Raw genomic sequence first — 13,014 nt, forward strand, 5'->3', positions numbered from 1 at the left:
CTGTGAAGTGTCCAAGCACAGAGAGCAATGCAAACCTGCGTTTCCTTGCTGGACAGCGAGAGGTATGACCTCGCAGGTCCATGAAACCTCAGAGGAGCTGCTGTGTCTGTCAGCAGAGCAGCCCTCCCAGCACACATGCTGTGATTTGCTCCGTAACGTCCTGGATGGGTCACCCCACCAGCTGCTCCGCTGCCCAGCCGGCCCCACAGCATTTGCAGAAATCTGCCATACTTGAGGGACTTCTAAACTCACAAGCTGAGTGTCAGTTGCATATCAAGGGGGAGGCTTCAGTTTTTAAGCAGAGAGCCCCAAAAGTTGTAGGGTCTGGCAGCAGGGAAACAAAAAGGCTTTCTGTCTTCACCCACCATGCCCTCCAGTCCTGGGCTGCTCACAGCCAACACTGGGGATTTCACAGGTTTTGAGTTCCCACCCCAGCCCTCCATGCAATCCCTGGGACCTGCAGGCTTTGGGGGCTCCCCAGGCATCCCCCCGCCACGCTGGACCACCCTGCAGAGGTGGGACAGCCCCAGTGGAAACAACCACCCACCTTGCAGAGGCTTCTTCATGTCCAGAGGGGCACAGCAAATGCTCTGAGAACAAACAGATCAAACCTACCCTCTGGCTGGGTCCTACCTGCAGGAAAAAGGGTCCTTGTGTGGGAAGACACCATATCTGGGCAGCACCCTGCCAGGCTGAGCTCTGTTTCTGCTCCCGCTCAGCATGTCTCCTGGCTGTGGGTACCATTTCTCTGCCCAGAGAGATTTCCTCCACCCGCACACAGACATGTCTCCTCACCCACCATCTGCCGATGGTCCAAGTGATGCCAGGACAACAGCTCTCACCATGTTCAGAGCAGACTGGCCAAAGCCCACAGTGCCAGCCATCCTGCTTCCAGGAGAAAAGATGGCATGTGGGTGTGCATTACCTCTTCCAGAGACATTTGGGGTGAGCCCCAAAGCCCCTTCTCTCTGAAGCTGAACCCCAGGGTTTCTACGATAAGCATGATTTGCATCAGCTTTGTTTAGGGACATACCTTTCTGGAAAGGTGGATGAGGGTCAGGAAATTCCAGCTGAGCAGAAAGTTCTTCAAAACCAGCCAGAGTTTACTGAGGATCTCATGAGAGGAGAGGCAGAAAGCCCAGGGCAAATGCCACAAGTGAAAGCCAATTCTGGTATTTATAAGGGAAATGAAACTGCTGAGGCTGCCTCTGGGGAAGAGGAATGGCATCCGTGGGTGGTGGGGAGCTCCTGGGACGACAGACATCACTGGAGCATCCGGGGGTTTGCCGTGATCCGGCTGCTCCAGGAGTGAGTCAGCATCCCTGGAAACCCTGCTGCTATCCAGGAGATAAGTAACAGCACCTCACCAAACAGACCTGGTGAGTTTATCCAACAAGGATGCGGGACAGGAAACAGTGCAATGCCTTTCTCATGCTACCGGACCACACTGCCTCTTGCAGTTCCTGCTGGTTGATGCTCCTTTCCCAAAATGCCTATGCTGCCCTGACAGTGACCTGACACAGCAGTGATGCAGAAGAAGGCTGAGCATGTTCCCGGACAGTCCCATGCCATCAGGGGCGGTTTGCTCAGTGCTGGGCCCCAAGCCCTCGCTGGGCTTCTGTAGAAATACCTCGGGGGAAGTGAGGGGATTCCAGCGAGACCGGCAACCTGCAGAGCCTTTTGCTCAGCTTCCTGCCCACAACCCCACTCTTGGGCAGTCAAGGCTGGTCATTAGCAATTAATTGCCTCTGTGGCTTGTTCGTTACAGCATCTTACCAGACCCGTGAGACAAAAGCTGAAAGTCACACCCCCTCCCCACACCCTGTCAGTGGCTGAGCCGGCCTCACAGCTCGCTGCTCCAGAAAGGGGAAATCTCGTGCTCCTCCCAGCCCCGTTCCTCCCTCGTGCCTTTCGGCTTGCTCAGGACAGCCAGGCAGACAACGTTTGCATGGGTAAGAGGCAAAACAAGGTTTGTCTTTTCACCAGGTCAGTGGTGACAGCACCTTACTGCACGGCCAGAGCAGTGTCCAAAGCATCACATGGGGGAGGAGGACAGCAGGACATCTTCCTGTGGTTGCAGCTCAGTGAAGCTCATGCAAGCATCCTTTGAGTTGTAACCTGCAACCTGTTCCCAACTCAGCAAACAGAAAATCAAAACAGGACACAGGTGATGACCATCAGAAATGCCCATTTTGAGGACAACAATCACACCAAACTTTGCAGAGTCCTGCCAGTAATGGGGAGGCAACAGCCTGACTTTTGTCCCCAGCGCAGGCAGCACAGTGCCTGCTCTCCTCCCTGCTCCACACCTTCTGTTTAAGCAGCTTCACCCCATGACTCCTCTGATCCCTGCTCCAGGCAGGTGTCATTCCTGGAAGAAAACCCCCCAGGGCTGGGTCCCAGCATGTCGGCAGGGCAGCCTTTGGGGTAGCATTTGCTCCAGGAGTCAGGCTGCTGCCTGCAAACGCTCATGGCTCCCAGCCCTAGGTAAGAAGAAATAAGCCAAGGAAACAGAAGCACACATACTGGTCACAGAAATGTTGCAGACAATTCCCAAATTCTGCATGCCAGCATTTGTAAAATCAGCAAAAGGCTTCCCCAGTGTCAGTAGAGGGTCCAACAGGGACTCATAGCCATATATTTTATGTGTACCGATCCAGAGGAAAGAAGTCCTCAGTCATCTTCAAAACTAGAGAGGTTTGCAGTTAGGGGGGGTGACACCCTGTTTTTTCTGACCCCGAACTCAGCTGGATCTAAAGATCACTCAGACTGTGAGAAAATCAGCTGTATTGCAGGGCACCAAGTGTGACAACGGGAAGCAAATCTGGCTCCCAGGACCCACAGTGCCATCAGCATCCTGGCAAAAGCCCAGGGCTCATCCAGGCAGGTTTGGAGCAGGTGGGCTTGCATAAATGTTTACAGAGTACGTATCAGAGACAGGCTCTCGTTCAGGAGGATATCTGCAGGGGGATCAGTTCCCAGGTTTCTTCAACGCTGCCTCAGGACTTGCTTTTCAGAGATACAAGGGGTACTAGTGTGGGATAAATTCCTGCCCCGATAGCTATGTGGCCCCACAATGGCAAGAGAAGTTCCCGGCTGCCAGACAACCTTGTTTTTTTCTTTTTCTTTTCCCTTTTTTTTAATTTTTCTGTCCCTACTAACAAATTACCCTATTAGGACATAACCATATTTTCTGCTTTCTGAGTCTTTCCCTTTTCTTTCCACAGAAAGCCTATTCAGGCAGATTTAAAAAAAAAAACAACCCAAAAAACTATTACAAATCCTCAGCAAAATCATTCCCCTATCTCAGACTTGAGAGGAGAAGCAGCATTCATTTCCTTTCCACTTCTGCACACATAAAACACTTCCCAGCTCTCGTCCAGCCCCAGCTGACTCAGTGAGCTGGAGAAATGTGCATTCAGATGCAAGTATGAGCAAAAAGTGCCCGGGGCTGAGGCAGCCTGGGGATGGCACTGGGGGGAACAGCTCGCGGGCAGGGACAGGGCTCGTGCGTGACGTTCCCTGCCTCGCTGCAGGGAGGTGGGAGCAGGTGCCGCTCTCCTCTCCAGGCGGTTTCTTTGCCCCTTGAAAGTGGCTTTCATGGCATTTCTTGGCTGGTGTCTACAGGCTTCCTCGAAGAAAGAGGATGTGGCGGGAGCTGGTTTGCTGCCTGCTGCTGTGCACCTCCTCCACCCCATCAGCACCCACTCTTGGGGAGGCAGGAGGAGCAGGAGAAACCCCCACAGGGGCTCTGGCCCCAGAGGGACACTCCTGCTCCTAACCTGAGGTGGGAGAGAGCAGGAACACGGCTGATGGAAAGTGTCTTTCCCCTGTCTGCATCCCCCATCCCATCAGCGGGGGCTCTGCCACACCAAGAGACAAGGCACAGCACCCATGCCGTCCATGGGTATCTTTCCTAGAGCTGCCCACAGCAGCAATAGGTCTTTGCCTCTAATTTTTGGTTTCTTTTTGCTGCCCTGAATCTGCACTCACAGTCAAACTGTGGAGTGGGGGGGAGCTGGGACTGGTAACTGCCCAGCACACCTTCCCAGCATCTTTTTCACCTGACTGAGCTCATCTTCTCCAGAGGCACAAGAAAGCTTTCATACGGTGCCATGTCAAGTGCTGTGCTGAAATTCAGGTAGCTGAAATCTATTGCATTTTCCTTCCATTTTAGAGATATATAAATAAATAAATAAATCTGTTATCTTCCCAAAAAGAGACAGCAGGTTTATCTCACTTGATCTTATTCTGGTAAAGCCACGTTACATTTTATTCCATTTCATATTTACGTTCATGTACCTTCCTTCCCTTTCCATTAGTGTTTCCTCTGCCCTAAACCCTACATATTATTTTAGGCCAGCAGAAAGGCTAGCAGGACTTTGGGGTTAATTTTTTCTTCTTCCTTAGCAGCAAGGCATTTGTTCTTCAGTCAGATGCCACTAATTAGATTATATCAGATTTATTAAAAATACTTCCCTCCTCATCCATGCACCTGTGACCCCATTCTCCCCATTGCTGCTCCTCTGCAGCGCTTCCGTGTCCCTGCGCTGGCTGCAGAGGGAAAGCTCAAACATCCTCAGGGCTTCCAGTCCTCTGTAACTAACTTTAAAAGCTGTTTACCAGGGTCTCCCTTTTCGAGGCTTCTTGTGACTTTCCTGTCTGCTGGCTTGTTTGCAGATCCAGGCGAGATGCTGCTCCCTCTCTGCGTGACACGGGGCAGATACTGTCGCTGTGTTTCGTAACAGCCACCGTGAGCCGGACTCTGATTTGGAAGAGACTTTCTTCCTTGCTCCTGCAGGGAAATTAATTTCTCTTAAATGTGCTGATGTGCGGATAATTTGCCCGTGGACCCAGCAGATTTGCAGTCACAGGCTGCCCCGGTCAGTGCCAGAGAGCAGAGTGTCACGCCAGACAATGTCTAACGTCTTCTGAGTGATGGGGCTTTGGTCTTGGAAAGGCACCCAGCGCTATCAATCCCTCACGAACTCCTCTGGAGACAGTCCGTGGGAGAGGCGATTAGCGGCCAGCAGACCCCCACTGCACCCACCCTGGCAGCGGGGAGAGTCGCAGGCAGGATCCCTCTTCTCTGCCAAGCAGTTTTGGTCCCAGGGTGCTCGACCCCCTCCCCAGCAAAGGGCTTTTTGCTCCTCAGCCAGTTTCTCACACCTCTCCATGAATAACCCGTGGTAGCAGCCCATGCACCGCTCCCGCAGACCTCCAGCTTTGCAAGATGGGCTTGAACATCACAGCTCAGAGAGAGAAAGCTGCCTTGACCCTGGGTAGGATGAAGACCCTGGGGAGATTGGACAAGTGGCTGTCAGTAACAGCTCTGCAGATATTCTTGCCAAAGCAAACCGGCATTTAAAGGTCCTCTGGAAACAGCAGCTGACTCCCAGTCAGGAAGCCAGCTCAGCAAAGCCCTCGACGCTGCCATTTTTGGACGCCGCATACTGCCTCTGTCTCTACAGATTTCCACTCACCCAGATGGTTTTTGTCTTTAGCACCTTCACATCTGGTAGATGCTGTTTCCAACATCTCTGGAAGGTGACTTTCCCAGGTATATTGGGACTCCCATGTTCCCAGTGAGCTACTTCATCTGAGGAAAAACCAGCACGGGTGCAGACACAACCAAGACCACCTATTTCTCCACCTAGAATCACGACCCTAAGAAAAGTTGAGAAAGAGAGGTCTTCAGAGCAAATATAACTGGGTTATGAATTATTCTCCAGTTTTCTAGCACCTTCGCCACTCTGCTTTTTCTCAAACTGAGCCTGTCTGGGAAACTGAAGATTTACCTAAATAACCTAAATATCATGTCCCCTGGCTTGGCAGCACAGAGGCATGTCAAGACACACTCCTCCTCATGTTTGCATTTGGGTTGCCCTGAACTTGAGATCACAACCATAACTTCCAGCTAGCCTGAGGAGAAATGTTTGTTATGTAATCTTCAATTAAGAGATGTTAATTGGCAGGTTACCCCCTGACGCCTGCTCTCGGGATACCCTGGCACATGGACTCAGCAGGCTGTACTGAAGGGGCAGAGAGCTGCAGGGTGAACTGGAAGGCAGTGGGAGAGGACCATCACCCCAGAGGGTGATTCCTATGGAGAAGGGTCATACCAAAGGCAGAGGAAGCTACAGGTATGTGGGAAGGGAGCACGTCCCACTGTGACCAGCTGAAGGGAAAGAGATGTTGATAGAGCAGTTCCAGCCACAGCTGACCAACAGCCATCTGAAGTAAAGACCAGAGCAGAAGTCCACATACACACTCTTCTGTTTCACTTACCCTGGTGAAGCCCTTCATCCATACAGCAGTGTGTTTGGTGCTGCTTTGTGCTCACTGACTTTGACAACCTGCCAAGTGTCTTGAAGTTGGTGTTGAAAGAAGTCACAAAGATAGGTAGAAGGTATGCAGGAAGTAGGTAGAAGGTATGGAGGAAGCAGCTGGAAGCTATGGTAGATAGATCAGATCTTGCCCTTGGACACTAGAACTGCATAAATCGTACATGGAAATAGTGATTTCTGTGCCTGCTCTTAAGCATCCATGAGAAGGATGATATACAACCAGTGACATAAAGGATTGTCCCAGCCTAAGAGCTGGGAGCTGCTCCGTCAACAATAAGGTGTCCCTGCTTGACATGACGAACAATGAAGGGAATTTCAAGAACAAGGTAATACAGAACAACTCAGGGAAAGAGCTGGGTTTTTTTCCCGCAGTAATTGGACAAAAGATGTTTGTTCTACTAGGAGACCTCATGGCACCAGTCAAAGCAGGTGAAACTGAGTTTAATGTTCTCATTAAGGCATTGAGATATTTTTATGCACCTGAGAAAAATGTCTTTTCTAATAGATTTTGAGAGTCTGCATGGGGTGAAAAGTTCTGTGAATAAAGAGCCAGCTAAAAGGTTTCCCTCTCAAGCACTGGTGTGCACATGCCCCTCTCCATGTCACTTGGCACTGGGGGCATGCAGGTAGGTAGCCAGTGGAGGGAAAAGCCCCAGAGCACAAAATTCTGAAGAACAGTCAAAAGCAGTGCAAACAGCAGCACAGATTTCTGGGTGGTGGCCATTGTGGATCCATAGCACTGTCACAGAGCCCATTTTAAGTTGTCACATGAAAATGCTTTGAATAGACAGGCTGCCTCTCCAGAAAAGATCAGCTTTGATCCTGTTGGGGAATCAAGCAGCTATTGCGAAGATGCAAATTCCAACACCTGGTGTGTTCATGCGTAGGGAGTATATTAAGAAATCATAACATCTAAGAGCACTCCCAGCAGTGGGAAACCCGACCAAATTGTTACTGTGTGCTTCCTTCCCCAGAATCAGCAAGATCTGAAGATTTTGCTGAGCTCCCTGCCTCTCAGCTCCCGGCACAGGCACTGAGAGACCACGACAGCTCAGAGAGCTGCTTTGCAGTGCATTTCCCTAGACACCTTCCATACACCCCTCCTTGCCCCTTCTAAGGGATTTCTAAACTCAAAAGCGGGGTTTTATTTGAATATCAAGGGGAAGGCTTCGCTTTGTAAACAGAGAGCCCCCGAAGTTGCAGAGTCTGGCAGGAGGGAAACCAAAAGGTTTTCTGCTCAGCTCTCCCCATGGCCACTGTGTCCTCAGAGGTGGGTCCTCCTGTCCTGCTCTGCTCGCAGCCAACATGGGGGCATTGGGTTCCTACACCAAACCTTGGTGGAGCTGCCTGTGCCCTGCTCCTCCTTGCCATCCCCAGGGGCTGCAGGCTTTGGGGGTCTCCCTGGCCATCCCGCCCACCTATCTGTCCCCACCACAGAGGGGACCACCACCTCCCTTGAGCACAGCACGCACTGAGAGCCGTGCAACGCAAGGGGTGGTGCATGACAGGTTACCTTCTGCCAGGTTCTCCTGGGACATCCCAATGCACAAAGCTAGGGACGCCAAGGCTCGTCGTGCCTGACCAGCTTCCCTAAAACACAGAAAACGTAACTGGGAAACAAGCCATGTGGGGACACTGACACCACCAGAAGAGCAGCTAGGAAACAGGCATGAAATGTCTCGTATCTCATGTTCTCTTCTCAAGGGAAGAAACCCTCCTGAAGATGGAAATGTAGCTTTTCTGCTGACTACCTCAATACAGATATTGTCACCCCAAGATGGGGTTGGCTTGGTACCTCTTTCAGATGTGGAGCAAGTCTGCCCAAGGAGTTTAGGGATGTCCCCTCACAGCTGAGCCATCCAAAAGCCCATTGCAAGCACTCCTGAGCTGCCTACCTCCCAACCGGCTGCTCTGAGCCTCCCCAAAAGCCAGACCGCTCAGGGAGGGTGGGATACAAGGAGCAAACCCCCTCCTGCTCCCCTCTGTGAGGGCAGTGCATGGAAACCAACTGTTTTCTGGGATGGATGGATGGAAACAGACTTTGCCAGAGAGGTGACCCCATGGAAGACCCTCTTGGTCTTGTGCTGTGGGTGCGAAGGGCGGCTGTCTGCTCCCACCCAGCTTCCAGGCTGACCAAACAGCTCTTCCCCACTCAGGCATCCACCTCAGTCCTGATCCCAGCTGCCTTTTCGGAGGGCAGCATCTTCCTACCGGCATGCATTAACACCCATGCCTTCTGGAGGCACGATGGGACTGATTAGCTTTTGCCCTGCAGAAAACAGAGCGGACCTGCTGTAACCTCATGCCGTTTTCCCCAGGAATGTACTTGGCCCACGTTTTGTAAGCAGAAAGAGCAAGCACGCTGGGAAGCACTTGCTGCTGAACCCACGCTGATATTATTTGACCTTGGAGCAAGGTCAGCTTGCGTTGCCCCTGCACATAGCTAGGAAAGGCAAATCCACGGCGTTCGGCAAATCTCTTCGTATAACAGGCTCATTTCTTCTCAAGAATTCATTTCAGAGGGATTCAGTGGCATTGACAGAGGTGGCAATGGTAATTTTACTGCTCATATTCAGGATGTAGCACTTCATCCTTTGCCCTACAAGTGGGTTAGCCTGTGAATTGCTCTGTGCTTCGAGTTGCAGAGTCTGAATTATTTTGGCTGCAGGAGATGGGCTGTTCACCAGAGCTCAGCTAGCTTTGAGATTGCATTGGGGTTCACCAGCAGCACAGGGAGCTTATAATTCCAGCACTCGTTTCAAGCTACCATGGCTGCAAATGACAAAATCCTCGGAAAGCTTCATGTGGGTGCTAGAGCTCCTGACATAAGCTCTGAAGAAAACTGAGACCTCCTCTAACACAGCACAGCAGTTGCATAGTGTGTCACTGAATCCCCAGCAGTTTAAAAAAAGAGGGAAAAGGAGATGAAATGGTACTCCTTATTTTCGCTGACATGAGGAGCTGCTTGGTGAAAGAAGGGGTCCTGGTTGAGGCACGAGCCTCTCATACGTGGGGTCTCCCAAGGCTCGTGCAGATGCACGTGGCCCTTGCACCCAGCACAGTGCAAAGGCCCTGGGGACAAACCCCAGCTGTTTCATCCTCCAAGCCAGGTGAGATCTGTCCTCAAATACACAGCTCTTCACATGCTAAGTAGAGAGACCTGGCACAGGGGCAAATAAGGTAGAGAGGGAAACCCCACTTGGACTTGGCTGGCACAGGGACCTCTGTGCACAACTGGAGCTCACCAAGGGTCTGGAGCTGGTTGCAAATCCTGCATAGCAAGCAGGCTCCGGGAGTAGAAAGGGACCCACCCTCATCACTCGTGCCCCACTGTGCAGATGTCTGGAGCTAGCAGCATTCTTTGCACTGGTGGATGCCTGAACATGCTACCTCAGGGCTCCCCCAGTAACCACTGGACGGAAAACAGGAGACCTACAGGGCAGTGTCTCTCCAGGGCCACCCATCTCTCTGGTCCATGCTGCCACTTGCTTCTTGCTATGTCATTATTGCTGCTAATCTATTTCTAAATGCATTGGCTTACATGAACTACCAATCTTGTAACCTCCCACTAAACATACCTGCCCACCCCTCTCTCTCCAGCCAATTTGTCTGGTTTTGGTAGGACTGGTACAGCATTTCTCTGCTGCATTCAGAGCCTGCACCGCAGCTCCTGCGTTACACAGTGGCCAGGCTGCCCGGGGCAGGCTTGAGGGACTCTTCCCCATGTAGGCATGGGAGACTTTTCCACCCATTGTCCTAGTCTGCTTGGGGCAGCTCATGACCTGGAGGGCTCTGTCATAAGAACCCCCATGGGATCCCATTTATTTCTGCAGCAAGACTTGAGCTACGACTGCTGTTAACTCCAGCCGACCAAGGATTCAGGTAACGGCAGGCTAAAGTACATGGTGCAGCCTCGGGAGGGGAGCAGTTTCAGCAAGCACATTACTGCATGTTAAGCCCTTGCTATCCCTGCAGCTCCATCCCAGGAGGACTGCTGGCAAACGGATTTCACAATTACGGGAGCAGGAGAGAGAGCTGAGGGCTCCTGAAACACAGGCTTGTGCTTCTGCTATAATGAGCTGACAGACAGCACACCTCTCTTTCTTAGCCATTTACTCCGTATAAATAGGAAATCTGCTCCTCCAGCACTGCACAAGACCCGATGCCCCAGCTCCATACATATGGATTGCCCTGTCACACCCGGGCTGAGGATCCATCCACCCCTGGTGTGATGGGGCCGCAGTGGGAAATGGAGATGGCTGATCTCATGCTACACGCCAGCAAGGTCAGAGCTGCTGAGCATCCTGGTGCTTACCAGCTTCTTCACCAAGAACCATGATACACACAGACAGTCTCTCTCTGGTCCCTTTGGAAGGTCAGGGTGTGAAGTCAACATGTCAGAGCAGTGGGGACAGTGTCCCGGGAGGACAAGTTTGGGTGGACCAGCCCAGAGACACTTCCAAAGAGTCCTCCACTCATGGCACAAGCAGAAGACAATACTGGATTTTCACAGAGTGGGTCTAACACATGGAAAACACATGAGCCCAGAAAATAGCTGAGGAGCGGGCCAGCCACCTGCCTTCATGTCCTGGCAGCAGGGAAGGCGGTGGCCTGTCTCCAAGCTAGCAGAGCCCATGCCAGGATGATGGGCTGGAGGTTATGGCTTTCACAGAGCATGAGTTAACAAAACCAGGCTGTCCCCTGTGCTGTCAAGCTGGTGGCCCCTTCTTTTGCTGTAAGCTGTGTCTCTCGTATCCGGGCCATGTCCCCCAGCGAGGTCCCACTGTCACAAGGAGCAGGGAGGCCTGAGGCTGAGCGGGCATGGGATCTGCTCGCTGGGGGCTCCCACGCTCCCTGTCCCTTGGCAGAGTCGTGGCAGGAGCAGGCTCCGAGGGCTGCTCCCCAAACCCACCCCACTTCTTCGGGTGACCACTGCACAGCACGCTGCGCCTGCAAGGATTACCTAAAAATAGCAAAGCACAATGTCTGCTGTGAGGCATTTCCTCTTCTCTCCTCCTCCAGCCTCCTGCGCTGTCACCCCTGCTGTCCTGCCCTACTTACTCCCTCCAGCACCTCCTTTTCCTCCGCAGCTCCCACCCCCCAGCATGCCCAGGACTGGGCAGTCCCTGCACAAGGGCTGTCCTTGTCTCTCTGCTGGGTCTGTTGCTTCCCATTGAATTTCTCAAGGTCTCTGGGACCCAGCACTGCACACGTTATCTGAACCGCATCCTTCTTGGGATTCAGGCAAGCCACAGGGGCCTTTTCCTGCCCCTACCATGCAATTCCTCTGGGTCTGCAATTCAGATAGCAGCGACTACAAAACTCCTACCTGGTGCACTGAGTGTTTTCTGCCCAAGCCTGTTGCTCTCCAGGTGTTTCACTCCCATTGAATTTGGCTTTGGGGTTATTTTCCTCACAATACAGGAACTGCATTCATCAGGCCTGGTTTGTATTGTCACTTCCTACCCACAGCTCCAGACTCTCATGGTTCCTTTGTGTTTCACTTCACACTGGAGTTTGCATCTTCTCCCAGTTAGGATTTATCTGCAAATGTAATTAGCGAGTTGCTAACTCCCCTCCTTCACATCATTACTGCTCCACCAGTTTGAATTTAGCATCTCATCCAAACCTCCCCCCCTTCCTGACTATCAAGACATATCAAAAACCTGTTGAGATCTGTGCACAGATGAGAAGGTTAGCCCATAGCCCAAGCCACAGAAATGATTTATTTCCATTCTTCCTATTTTGGGCAACTTCCTTCATCAAAGATATGCCTGCTGGTTGCCAGGCTGCAGACTGTGTGTCAGTCACACCTTGCTTGAGCACGCTGAAACACGGCTGCTCAGCATCCAACAACACCAGCTTTTAGTCTCCAGCACCTTTGCACCAGGCTGAGTCCAGTTTCCCAAGCCATCTGACTCACCTTTCCTGCTGAGATTTGCCCTCGACTCCAAGCATTACCTGGCATTAATTTGAGCCACTAGACTATGCTGGGGTGAGAGGGTCGGTTACTAAAGCTGTGAAAGGCAAGCAGGCAGCGAAGAGTTAAGATTCTGCATTCCCAACAAGGCCCCTAGCACAGCTCATGATAAGCAAGGCTGGAGTCTGGAAGAGTTTGTACCAGGATTTTTGGAGCAGCTATTATTTCCAAAAATACGAAGTCATTCCTTTGAAGGAAAAAAAAAAAGAAAGAAAGAAAGAAAAACAACACAAGAGCTCTAATCTCCTCACTGCAGAGTTTCACCTTCTGCTTCTCAGTCCTTCTCCCAACACTGCCAGCACGGAGGAAGCTGGCAGGAGGGGGAGCACAGTGCTGGCCTGCTTGGCACAGGTCTCCTGCACTGCCAGCATGACCAGGGACACCAGCAGCAGAGCAGAGGGACAGGGCTGGCATCACAGGAAGGGCTGGCTCCCTGCACCGGGACCACAAAGGCCGTTACAGCGAAGGCTTAATGAAGATGCGGTACAACTCCTATGCACCGAGGCACACGCGACTCAGGCTCAGTGAGGACTGCTGACCAGTGATTCCTACGCTTCGGCTGCTGTGGGCAAGCTTCAAGGAGCTCTGCAAAGAGGATCTGAGGCATGTGAGAGCCCTCCACGCACAGGGCTGCACACCGGCTCGTCCTCCCACACAGCTCCTCTCAGAGCCGTACAGCACAGCCTT

This window comes from Balearica regulorum, chromosome 14 (genome assembly GCF_011004875.1).
Source record: "Balearica regulorum gibbericeps isolate bBalReg1 chromosome 14, bBalReg1.pri, whole genome shotgun sequence".
Lineage (NCBI taxonomy): Eukaryota > Metazoa > Chordata > Aves > Gruiformes > Gruidae > Balearica > Balearica regulorum.